Source organism: Mustelus asterias, chromosome 22, assembly GCF_964213995.1.
Source record: "Mustelus asterias chromosome 22, sMusAst1.hap1.1, whole genome shotgun sequence".
In the NCBI taxonomy this organism is placed as follows: Eukaryota; Metazoa; Chordata; class Chondrichthyes; order Carcharhiniformes; family Triakidae; genus Mustelus; species Mustelus asterias.
The window spans coordinates 66,766,721-66,779,571 of NC_135822.1; the positions used below are offsets into that span (position 1 = coordinate 66,766,721).

The following is a 12,851-nucleotide window of genomic DNA, read 5'->3' on the forward strand; positions in this document are numbered from 1 at the left end:
TCCCTATTGATGTAGACAGGGGCATGTTCTCCACTATGTTTCCTGAAGTCGATGACAATCTCCTTCATTTTGTTGACATTGAGGGAGAGATTATTGTTGCCGCACCAATTCACCAGATTCTCTATCTCTTTCCTGTACTCCATCTCGTCATTGTTTGAGATCCGACCCACAATGGTGGTGTCATCAGCAAACTTGAAAATCAAGTTTAGGACACCTTGGGACATCTCAGCAGGTCTGACAGTATCTGTGGAGAGAGAATAGAGCCAATGTTTCGAGTCTGGATGACACTTTTAGTACCTTCCCCAGCCCTGGTGAAGGATGTGTGGCATTCCTATTCACAAATCAGGACAGGAAATATTGGAACTCCTCAGCAGGCCAAAACGTATCTCTCAAGCAAGAAACGGAGTTATTGTTTCAGTTTGATGACCTTGTCATTGAAAATGGAGAAAGTCAGGGATGCAACTGATTTGAAGGAAGTCTAAAGGAAGGGGAAGGGAGGATGGAGCAAAATGCATCATCGAAACATAGAAACACAGGAGCAGAAGTAGGCCATTCGGCCCTTCAAGCCTGTCCCATCATTCATTAAGATGTGCAGATAAGATGAATTTGCCATGCTACAAAATTGCCTCTTAGTGTCAGGGGGAACGCAGGGTAAACACTTAGTGTTATGGGGATAGAATGTGGGTGGGATTGTTGTCAACGCAGGCTCGATGGACCGAATGGCTCTTTCTGCATTGTAGGTATTCTACGATTCTATCTATGATCATGGCTGATCATACAACTCAATAACCTGATTCTGCCTTCCCCCCATATCCTTTTAACCCCTTCGCCCCAAGAATTACATTGAATTCCTTCTTGAAAACAGTGTTTTGGCCTCAACTGCTTTCCATGGTGGCCAATTCCACCAATTCACCACACTCTGGGTGAAGAAATTTCTCCTCATCTCAGTCCTCAAAGGTTTATTCTGTGTCCTTGGACTTTGACCCCTGGTTCTGGACTCCCCCAGACTGGAAGGCAAGAGAGATTGAATAACAAAAGGGATGGTGGCGTAAATACGGCAAACGACACAAGTGCAACATAAGAGATTAAAGTTAAAGTTTATTTATTCGTCACAAGTAAGGCTTACATTAACACTGCAATTAAGTTACTGTGAAATTCCTCTAGTAGCCACACTCCAGCGCCTGTTCGGGTCAATGCACCCTCACCAGTACATCTTTCAGACTGTGGGAGGAAACCGGAGCACCCAGAGGAAACCCACACAGACACGGGGAGAATGTGCAAACTCCGCACAGACAGTGACCCAAGCCGGGAATCGAACCTGGGTCCCTGGTGCAGCAGTGCTAACCACCATGCCACCGTGTTGCCATGTGTCCAGAGCAGTGGTTTCCAACCAGCCTGGTATGCCATGAAGAAACACCAAGTGTGCCATTAAGAAAGATTCAAAGTGATTCAAAATTCATGTCATCAACCTCAAACGAATCTTCATCTTCAGCTCTGTGGTTCGTATCTCCAAGACTCGATGGATCACGGACCACCCGTGCATGCACCAGCTGGGAAAGAGCTGCAGACGCGCAATTTAGAATCTTTACATTGGTCAGGCCCATGCGCATTGACCAATGGGACCCAGAGCTGAGGACAAAGGTCCAATTTGCTCGCACAAAAAGCGAAACTCAAGAAGGATGCAAAATTGGGCGGCGCCGTGGTTAGCACTGCTGCCTCACAGCACCAGGGATCCGGGTTCGATTCCCGGCTTGGGTCACTGTCTGTGTGGAGTTTGCACGTTCTCCCCGTGTCTGTGTGGGTTTCCTCCGGGTGCTCCCGTTTCCTCCCACAGTCCAAAGATGTGTGGGTTAGGTGGATTGGCCATGCTAAAATTGACCCCTTAGTGTCAGAGGGATTAGTGAGGGAATACGGGAATAGGGGCTGAGTGGGATTGTTGTCGATACAGCCTCGATGGGCTGAATGGCCTCCTTCTGCACTGATTCTATGATTCTATAACACTCTCTTCCAAACAGTGCTGAGCTGTACCTGTACCACATGGACTGCAATGGTTCAAGAAGGCTCCTAACCCCCTCCAGGGCAATTCGGGATGGGGGGGGAGGCGGGTTAGGTGGCTTGGCCATGCTAGATTGACCCTTAATGTCAGGGGGACTAGTGAGGCTAAATACCTGGGGTTACGGGGATAGAGCGTGGGTGGGATTGTTGTCGGTGCAGGCTCGATGGGCCGAATGGCCTCCTCCTGCACTGTGGGGGGGATTCTATGATTCCTGGCAGAAGCACGAGAGAGTGAGACAGGCGAGAGGTTAAACAAAAGTCAGACGAGAGGACAGGGGGAAGTTAGAAGCGGAGTTCCCAGCAAGGGGAGAAGGCAGAGAAATTAGGAGGTGTGCCTTATATTTTCCGTTAGATAGTGTAGGGGTGTGACGTGACACAGAAAAGATTGGGAACCACTGTTCTCACGGAGGAGGTGGAAATGAGAATGGCAGTGTAATCAGCAATAGCTTCCATCGGAAGAATGGGCCGGAGATTATGATCTGAAATGTACCAAGTACCTTGCTGAGATGCTGAGTAGATGCAGCGCTTTCTTGCGGTCTCCCGGCATCTGCACTTATCTTCTTTTTTCTGCTGCCGAATCATTATCCCAGCTCATCATCAAAGGCTCCGATCTTATTTCAACGCTGAACAGACTGTCCAGTGTGTAGCACGTCTCTCTTGTTTGGCTCCTGCTATTAACCTGTACCAGCTGAAAGAGGACGGGGGTGGGGAGGAAGGGAGGGGGGGGGTGGTGGTGGCTTCGCAGTCCCGCGGGCTTCTGGTGCGCTACACAAATATTCATTCAAGACCGACCGGTCTATCTGCTTCGACACGGTTCTCCTTGCAGGGAGACGGAATTCTTTCCGCTGACGTGATATCTGGGCACGGTGGCACAGCGGTTAGCACCGCTGCCTCACAGCGCCAGGGACCTGAGTTCAATTCCCGGCCTCGGGTCACTGTGTGTGTGTGTGTGGAGTTTGCACATTCTCCCCGTGTCTACATGGGTTTCCTCCGGGTGCTCCGGTTTCCTCCCACACTCCAAAGATGTGCAGGTTAGGTGAATTGGCCATGCTAAATTGCCCCTTAGTGTCAGGGGAACTAACTAGGGTAAATACATGGGGTTATGGGGATAGGGCCTGGGTGGGATTGCGGTCGGCGCAGACTCGATGGGCCGAATGGCCTCCTTCTGCACTGTAGGATTCTAGGACCTCTTATCTGCCAGATTTCTTCGACAGCCGTTCTGGATTGCGAGGGGGAGCTTGCCGCGGAGTTAATGTTCGAGTTAGTTTTGCAGACAGCAGAGTCAGGCGGTTCCCCTGGGACAGGAAGCAATCCTTCGGAACGTTCCTCCTGAGTGTGCAATCTTCCTGATTTCACATTGAGGCTTGGCTTCAATGCGTAAATTTATGCCTCTCGGACGGGCACATGCAGAGGACCTGAAAGCAAACACGAAAGTCATTTCCGGCCACGATTGGTCACAATTACACACGGATTCACCAACTGATGGTTCCCCCAGCATGAAATGGCTCTGGGAAAGGCTGAGTGCTGCCCAGGGAGGGCAGGAAGAGTCACGGGCACTGAGAAAAGAACATAAGAACTAGGAGCAGGAGGAGGCCATCTGGCCCCTCGAGCCTGCTCCACCATTCAATAAGATCATGGCTGATTTTTTTGTGGACTCAGCTCCACTTACCCGCCCGCTCACCATAACCCTTAATTCCTTTACTGTTCAAAAATGTATCTATCCTTGCCTTAAAAACATTCAATGAGGTAGCCTCAACTGCTTCACTGGGCAGGGAATTCCACAGATTCGCAACCCTTTCTGGGAAGAAGTTCCCCCTCGACTCAATCCTAAATCTGCTCCCCCTTATTTTGAGGCCATGCCCCCTCATTCTGATTTCACCCGCCAGTGGAAACAACCTCCCTGCTTCTATCTTATCTATTCCCTTCATAGTCTTATGTTTCTATAAGATCTCCCCTCATTCTTCTGAATTCCAATGAGTTTAGCCCCAGTCTACTCAGTCTCTCCTCAGAAGCCAACCCTCTCAACTCCGGAATCAACCTACTGAATCTCTTCTGTGCCCCCTCCAGTGCCAGTATATCCTTTCTCAAGTAAGAAATGTCCCCAGAACACCAAACACAAACCTCAGTCCCCAGACACGTTTGTTAATTTTATTTTAGTCGGACAGTTCTTCCCGCCCCAGGACCGAGGTTGTAGCTACAGCATAAAGGCCTGCTGGCCAGTCCCCCCCCCCCCACCGTCCACACCAGTTGTAAAAGCAGACAGGGCCATGTAAGATTGTGTTCAGTTGGCCTCTCAATGGACTACATTGCCTGTTCGATTGTTGGCGGGCAGGCTTCTGACTCTGGGGCGCGCCTGCCCGCTGAGGGAAACATGGCACAGGTGTGTGCTGACCTAGGGAGCCGTGCACACGCGCGCACTCAAGCTGCATAATATTCTGGCCATGATAAAGCCAGCACACCCTGTGCAGCTTCGCCCATGCCAAGACAGCGAGAGGCGATGACCAAAAGACATTGTCACTAGACTATTAATCCAGAGACTCAGCTCTGAGGACTCGGGTTCGAATCCCGCCAAGGCAGATGGTGGAATTTGAATTCAATAAAACATGCCTGGAATTAAGAATCTGCGGATGATCATGAAACCATTGCCGATTGTCGGAAAAACCCATCTGGTTCCTTTAGGGAAGGAAATCTGCTGTCCTTACCTGGCCTGGCCTACATGTCACTCCAGAGCCACAGCCATGTGGTGACTCTCAACTGCCCAACTGAAATGGCTGAACGAGCCACTCAGTTCAAGGGCAACTAGGGATGAACCTACGAATGAATAAAATAAAAGTGCTTTCTCAAGTGGTATGCAGCCGTGTGAAATGTATTATTCTATTGTCAAGGTGAAGCGACATTTGGAATTCCTGCCACATCCACGGGCCTCCATTTGGATTTTGCTTTTCATAGAATCCCTACAGTGCAGAAGGAGGTCCTTCGGCCCATCGAGTCTGCACCAACCACAATCCCACCCAGGCCCTATCCCCATAACCCCATGCATTTACCCTAGCTAGTCCCCCTGACACTAAGGGTCAATTTAGCATGGCCAATCTACTTAACCCGCACATCTTTGGAGTGTGGGAGGAAACCGGAGCACCCGGAGGAAACCCACGCAGACACGGGGGGGAATGTGCAAACTCCACACAGGCAGTCACCCGAGGCCGGAAATTGAACCCTGCTCCCTGGCGCTGTGAAGCAGCAGTGCCAACCACTGTGCCACCGTGCCGCCCATAACGTGGCTCAGGGTGGAAAAGGAGACGTTTTCTCCCCTTGGTAGCAGGACCAGTAACTGGAAGACACAGATTTAACTTGTCAGAGGAGAGAAACTAAGACAACCAACATGTGGCCTGAAAGAATGGTGGAAGCAGATTCAACAGCAGCTTTCGAAAGCCATTCAGATGAGCACTTGAAGAGAATCTATGGGAAAACAGCAAGGAGTAGAACTAATTGGAGCTCTTTCAAAGAGTCAGCACCACAGTTGGTGATTTACTTTTCAGTCACATTTATTTATAATAGTAAGCCCACAGAATATTTTCTTGACAGCTTTTGAAATTTAAATCCTTGAAATATTTCCCTTCTCCTTTTCGTACAGTTCTATTCTTCTCCGTCTCTTCATAAGCCATGCGTGGGACCTCAGACATACATATCCTCTATTCACTCACAGGATGCGGGCGTTGCTGACTTGACCAGCATTTTTATTGCCCATCCCTTTCAGCAGGTTGGTGGTGCGTCTTCTACTTGAACCGCTGCAGTCGCTGTAGCGTCGGTACACCCTGCTCCCGCTCCCCCGCCGGGAGCTGACTGGAATGGAGTGTCAGGATTTTGACCCCAGCGACAGCAAAGGAACGGCCGATGTATTTCCAAGTCGGGATGGTGCGTGGCTTGGACGGGGGGGGTGCGGGGGGAGCTGGTGTGTCCATGCATCCCCTGCCCTTGTCCTTCACGGTGGCCGAGGTGGCGTGTTTAGAAGGCGCTGCTTAAGGAGCCTTGGTGAGTTGCTGTGGTGCATCTTGTAGATGGTACACACACTGCTGCCAACAGTGCGTCAGTGGTGGAGGGAGTGGGTGTTCATTGTGGCGGATGGGGTGCCAATCAAACGGGCTCCTTTGTTCTGGTGTTGAACTGCATTCATTCAGGCCAATAGAGAGTTCCATCACACTGCTGCCCTTGACTTGTAGATGGTGGACATGCAATAACAATTCAGGACTGGAACAGAGCTGAAAACGAGTGTGTTTGAAAGTATTGAAGTGATGGTAAAGTTGTACAGGACCCAGTTGGGTTGATTGTTCAGAAGGAACTCTTCAAATGCAGACAATCAAATTATAATAAGACTTACTCCAACTGATAAATCAAAGAAAGGGTTTAATAAAGAAACTTCATTACTTCAAACTTGGGGCCTCGCCCTGGGCCACTCCAAGCTCCCCACAATTCCAAACAGGTTCTTATTTATCATGAGTCAGCAGGTCAGCTGACTATTACATCCTTCTGTGATTGGTTCCATGGTTTACTGGGTCAGCTGACCCTTGCAGCCTGTTACCATTGGTCACATTACATCCAATACAAAGTTGTCACCGGTTACATTCTAACACGGGCTGCACGGGAAACTATTGTGAAAAGGTCTGGTTTCCACAGCCACCGGGTATTGTGCGAAGTGCAAAATGATGAGATAGGCAAGGCTGGGTCCAGAACTAAGACCTTCCAGCTGTTGGGAAAGATTAAAGGTTGGTTCCTCTCACTGAAGAAAAGCAAAGACTTGCCGATGGCAATTTTTGAAATTCAGAAAGGGCGATACAGCCTAGATCATAGAACCGCAAAATCCCTGCAGTGCAGAAGGAGGCCATTTGGCGCATCAAGTCTAAACCGACCCTCCAAAGAACGCTCCACCCAGGCGCAACCCCCAGCCCCATCCCCGCAGCCCTGCACATCCATCATAGCTAATCCACACTACGAGGCAATTTATCATGGCCAATCCATCAAACCTGCATATCTTTGGACTGTGGGAGAAAACCGGAGCACCCGGGGGTGGGGGGGAACCCACGCAGACATGGGGAGAATGTGCAAACTTCACACACAGGCTGGAATTGAACCCCGGTCCTGTGAGGCAGCAGTGCTAACCATTGTGCCATCGTGCCGCCCTGCGGAGATAATAGAACAAAGAAAATTACAGCACAGGAACAGGCCCTTCAGCCCTCCAAACCTGCACCGACCATGCTGCCCGACTGAACTAAAACCCACTACGCCTCCGGGGAACACATCCCTCTATTCCCATCCTATTCATGTATTTGTCAAGATGCCCCTTAAAGGTCACGACCGTATCCGCTTCCACTACCGCCCCCGGCAACGAGTTCCAGGCACCCACCACTCTCTGTGTAAAAAATCTACCTCGTACATCTCCTTTAAACCTTGCCCCTCGCACCTTAAACCTGTGTCCCCTAGTAATTGACTCTTCCACCCTGGGAAAAAGCTTCTGACTATCCACTCTGTCCATGCCTCTCATAATCTTGTAGACTTCTATCAGGTCTCCCCTCAACCTCCGTCATTCCAGTGAGAACAAACCAAGTTTCTCCAACCTCTCCTCATAGCTAATGCCCTCCATACCAGGCAACATCCTGGTAAATCTTTTCTGTACCCTCTCCAAAGCCTCCACATCCTACTGGTAGTGTGGCGACCAGAATTGAACACTATATTCCAAGTGTGGCCGAACTAAGGTTCTATAAAGCTGCAACATGACTTGCCAATTTTTAAACTCAATACCCCAGCCGATGAAGGCAAGCATGCCGTATGCCTTCTTGACTACATTCTCCACCTGCGTTGCCACTTTCAGTGACCTGTGTACCTGTACATCCAGATCCCTTTGCCTATCAATACTCTTAAGGGTTCTGCCATTTACTGTATATTTCCCATCTGTATTAGACCTTCCAAAATGCATTACCTCACATTTGTCCGGATTAAACGCCATCTACCATCTCTCCGCCCAAGTCTCCAACTGATCTATATCCTGCTGTATCCTCTGACGGTCCTCATCACTATCCGCAAATCCACCAACCTTTGTGTCGTCCGCAAATTTACTAATCAAATCAGTTACATTTCCCTCCAAATCATTTATATCTATTACAAACAGCAAAGGTCCCAGCACTGATCCCTGAGGAATGCCACTTGTCACAGCCCTCCATTCAGAAATGCACCCTTCCACTGCTACCCTCTGTCTTCTTTGACCGAGCCAGTTTTGTATCCACCTTGCCAGCTCACCTCTGATCCCATGCGACTTCACCTTCTGCACCAGTCTGCGATGAGGGACCTTGTCAAAGGCCTTAATGAAGTCCATGTAAGCAACATCCACCGCCCTACCCTCATCAATCATCTTCGTCACTTCCTCGAAAAACTTGATCAAGTTCGTGAGACACGACCTCCCCTTTACAAAACCATAATGGGTGGGAATTTCTGGTCATGATCACCCCAAAATTGGAAAATCCCGTCCAAGGTCAACTGTCCTTTCTATGGACTGCCCCACCCCCTCCCACCCCCTCCCCCCACCCCCTGTCCGCCCGCTATGATTCCGGTGGTGGGCGGGAGGGGAAAATTCCAGTGAATGGGTGAGATGTCTTTACTCAGAGAGTGGTTGCAATACAGGGCAGTGGTCGGGGCCCCAACGCTTTCAAAAGGGAACAGGGAGACGGAGGCAGGTGGGATGCGAGGAGATTTTTCTGGTGTATAAGTGCCAGCAGAAACTAATTGAGCTGCGCAGCTTGTTTCTGCACTGACTTAATTCCTGTCATCACTTTGATGCAAAGCAATTTGGAAAATAATGTATTTCAAAAGCTTGCCGAATGTGCGTCACAATCAGCGTCCTTTTCAAATCAGGAGCTTTCAAGATGTTCTGTTTGAGGGGCCCTCCCAATATATTGACAGAACCAGGAGCGCCCTGTTCTGACTTTCAAAACAAAATTATTCTTGGCCCCGGAGAGGAGAACAGTGCTATCAGTGCATGTTATTTTATTGTTATTATTAGCTCAGGGTGACAGCGCTGAGATCAGCTGAAGCGCTCGGGGTGGGGGGGGGAGGGGGGGGGGCGGCACGGTGGCACAGTGGCACAATGGTTAACACTGCTGCCTCTCAGCACCAGGGATCCGGGTTCAATTCCGGCCTCGGGTCACTGTCTGTGCGCAGTCTGCACGTTCTCCCCATGTCTGCATGGGTTTCATCCGGATGCTCCGGTTTCCTCCCACGCTCCAAAGATGTGCGGGTTAGGTGGATTGGCCATGCTAAATTGACCCTAGTGTCAGGGGGATTAGCAGGGGTGGGGTTAGGGGAATTGGGCTTGGGTGGGATTGTGGTTGGTACAGACATGATGGGCCTAATGGCCTCCTTCTGCACTGTTGGGATCCTATGATGATAATAAATACAGAAAAAAACCACACAGAATTATCAAGACATTTTGCCCCAAATGTTGATCTCTCTGAACCTCCAGGACCCCAACATACAGTCTCTTGAGCCGCCCGTTTTCTCAGGTTTTGACTTGATATTTTGGATTTGATTTATTATTGTCACATGTATTGGGATAGAATGAAAAGTATTGTTTCTTGCGCACTATACAGACAAAACATATCGTTCATAGAGTACATAGGGGAAAAGGGAAGGCGAGGGTGCAGAATGTAGTGTCACAGTCATAGCTAGGGTGTAGAGAAAGATCAACTTAATATATGGTATGCCCATTCGAAATGATGGCAGCAGGGAAGAAGCTATTCTTTAATTTGATTTGATTTATTATTGTCACGTGTATTAGTATGAATAATATGGGTCAAATAATGCCACTGGGTCTTTCATGGCGGCCTGTGGGGGCAGATAGAACCTCTAGTCTAAAGTTAGAACTTGCAACAGTTCACAACTCTTGAATTGATTTGATTTATTGTTATATGTATTGGGATAGAGTGAAAAGTATTGTTTCTTGCACGCTTTACAGAGAGTACATAGGGGAGAAAGAAAGGAGAGAGTGCAGAATGTAGTGTTACAGTCATAGCTAGGGTGTAGAGAAAGATCAACTTAATATAAGGTAGGTCCATTCAAAAGTCTGACAGCAGCAGGGAAGAAGCTGTTCTTGAGTCGGTTGGTGCGTGACCTCAGACTTTTGTATCTTTTTCCCGACGGAAGAAGGTGGAAGAGAGAATGTCCGGGGTGCGTGGGGTCCTTAATTATGCTGGCTGCTTTCCCGAGGCAGCGGGAAGTGTAGACGGCGCCAATGGATGGGAGGCTGGTTTGAGTGATGGATTGGGCTACGCTCACAATCCTTTGTAGTTTCTTGCAGTCTTGGGCAGAGCAGGAACAAAGAACAAAGCAAATTACAGCACAGGGACAGGCCCTTCGGCCCTCCAAGCCTGCACCGACCATGCTGCCCGACTGAACTAAAACCCCCTACCCTTCCGGGGACCCTATCCCTCTATCCCCATCCTATTCATGTATTTGTCCAGACACCCCTTAAAAGTCACTATCGTGTCTGCTTCCACTACCTCCCCCGGCAGCGAGTTCCAGGCACCCACCATCCTCTGTGTAAAAAACGTATCTCATACATCCATACAGTCCAAAGATGTGCGGGTTAGGTTGATTGGCCAGGTTAAAAATTGCCCCTTAGAGTTCTGAGATGCGTAGGTTAGCGGGATTAGCGGGTAAATATGTGGGGGCAGGGCCTGGGTGGGATTGTGGTCAGTGCAGACTCGATGGGCCGAATGGCCTCCTTCTGCACTGTAGGGTTTCTATGATTCTATGATGATCTCCTTTAGACCTTGCCCCTCGCATCTTAAATCAATGCCCCCTACTAACTGAGGAGCCACACCAAGCTGTGATACATCCTGAAAGGATGCTTTCCTGGTGCATCTGTAAAAACTGTTCGAATATTTGCCCTTTCTATTAATTATGTCCAATTCCCCTGATCCTTTTTTTTCCAGGCGTGGGGTAGCAAAGGCAATGCTGGATAAATGCCGCCAGGGACACCTTGGAGAGAATTGTAACGGAGGCACACGGACTTTTGAAGTCAAGGTCTTTCCGTTTTGTCATCCAGAGTATGTCTGAAGCTAACCTTGACCCAGGCAAGCGATGCCAAACTTTCCTTTTGATGAGCCCTTGTATTTGAAGCCCTGAGTACATGTCGCTTGCAGGAAATTGTCTTACATCTTTCATAGCTGCAGATACTTCCTTTAAGTGCTTCATGCAATATTGTTGCCTGGAAGTTAAACTCCTTTGACAATAACAGAACAAGACAGCAAAAGGTTTAAGTACAAAAGGAAGGCAGGCAGCATGACTTCCCAATGCGCCGACAGAATGTGTAAGCAATCTGAACAGAAATACTGTCAAATCTGGACTGAATAATTAATGTACCTGCCAATGCAAAGTAAATGCATGTTACAACTGAGGGGTGTGGGAATCTTCTGTGTTTCACCCATGGAATTCTGGAAGGTAAGAGTTGAGATGAAGCACAACAGGACCAATGTCCTTGACCCGCTCCCCACCCCCTTTAATTTTTTCTGACCCATGAGAGAGGGGTGACTCTTATTGGCCAGAGCTGTCAACGATGCCATGTTTTCCCCGTGGCTCGGATGATCTAATGGATCTCTGGGCTCTCATCCAAGCCTCATTATGTATTCTTGGTGAACAGCCCGGATACCTGAAACACCAGAGCCCCAGGGGAACAAATTGCTTGATTGACAACTTTTGAGTCTCTGATCTCTTCTGTCAATTTCACCGTGTTTTTAGGCAGGGAAGATAGGGATGCGGACCGTGTAGAGGCCAAAACTCTTTAATTTAGGAAGGTGTCTGGTGTCTGCACAGGCTTGGTGGGCTGAAGGGCCTGTTCCTATGCTGCACTGTTCTTTGTTCTTTATTTACTCAAGATAAAGCGGTTTCAAGTGCTTGCACTGTCAGCTGCTGTGTTCCGACTACCATGGCAACTTCCTTTGGAACTATTTGGTGGGAGGTTTGCTCTGCATCTAGTTTGTGCTTGATGAAGGAGTGCACCTCCATTCTCCATCTAGCCCATGCTGTACCTGACCCAACATGTCACTGTCACCTCAGCTGAAGGAGACTTACATGGAGGTTCATCATGCAGAATCATTCAAAATTCTATTTTGATTTTGAGGAGGAACACATGTGCCGGAACAATGATATTTTGAAGCCTGGGGGTAAGTTGTGCCTCACCTGTTCACCATTTTTCTGCAGTGCTCAGTTTTTTTTTCCCCCGTGTGAATTTACTCTTTTTAATAAATCCAGCTGGTAATTTAGCCTGATTTACATGGAATGCTTTTCCAGCATCAGAGAGGCTTGTCCTACAAGGAGGTATACTGAATCCAGTCACTCCACATCATGGATACAAGTTAACCGTTAATATGCTGCTTGCATGATTTTTTTTGGAGGTGGTAGTGGCAGCTGCTCATTGGTCCAATCTTCAGATGGGGTCAGCGGGGTGATGAGTGGAAAGGTTAGAATCAGGCTGGGGATACTGATACTGAGGCTGATACTCCTTTCCTTTGACAATTTGTTCCTGTGATGCTGCTGTACCATTAAGGAATGTTTTTTTTAAATCATGTTCTCTGCAGTTAAACAGCTTTGTGTTTTTTTCATTATTGCCGGGCTGTCTGGTTACAACTCTTTTTATTGATGATTCAATGGCTTAAATAGGCTTTTGTTTATTTTTACTCTGGGCCTCAGGTAATTTCTGGGATCTTTCATGACCTTGCACTGTTATGGGGAAGATTGATTGACAAGTCAAG

At 48.5% G+C, this 12,851-nt stretch overlaps 1 long non-coding RNA gene across 2 annotated transcripts in view; it reads left to right on the top strand.

Annotated features, from left to right (window-relative positions):
- The window catches only part of LOC144510156 (uncharacterized), a 183,053-nt gene extending 171,941 nt beyond the window's left edge, over nt 1–11,112 (top strand). For both annotated transcript variants that reach the window (XR_013500578.1, XR_013500579.1), the window contains exon 4: nt 11,034–11,112. This is a non-coding gene — a long non-coding RNA (uncharacterized LOC144510156). The remainder of the gene's footprint in view (nt 1–11,033) is intronic.
- Nucleotides 11,113–12,851: the final 1,739 nt, after the last annotated feature.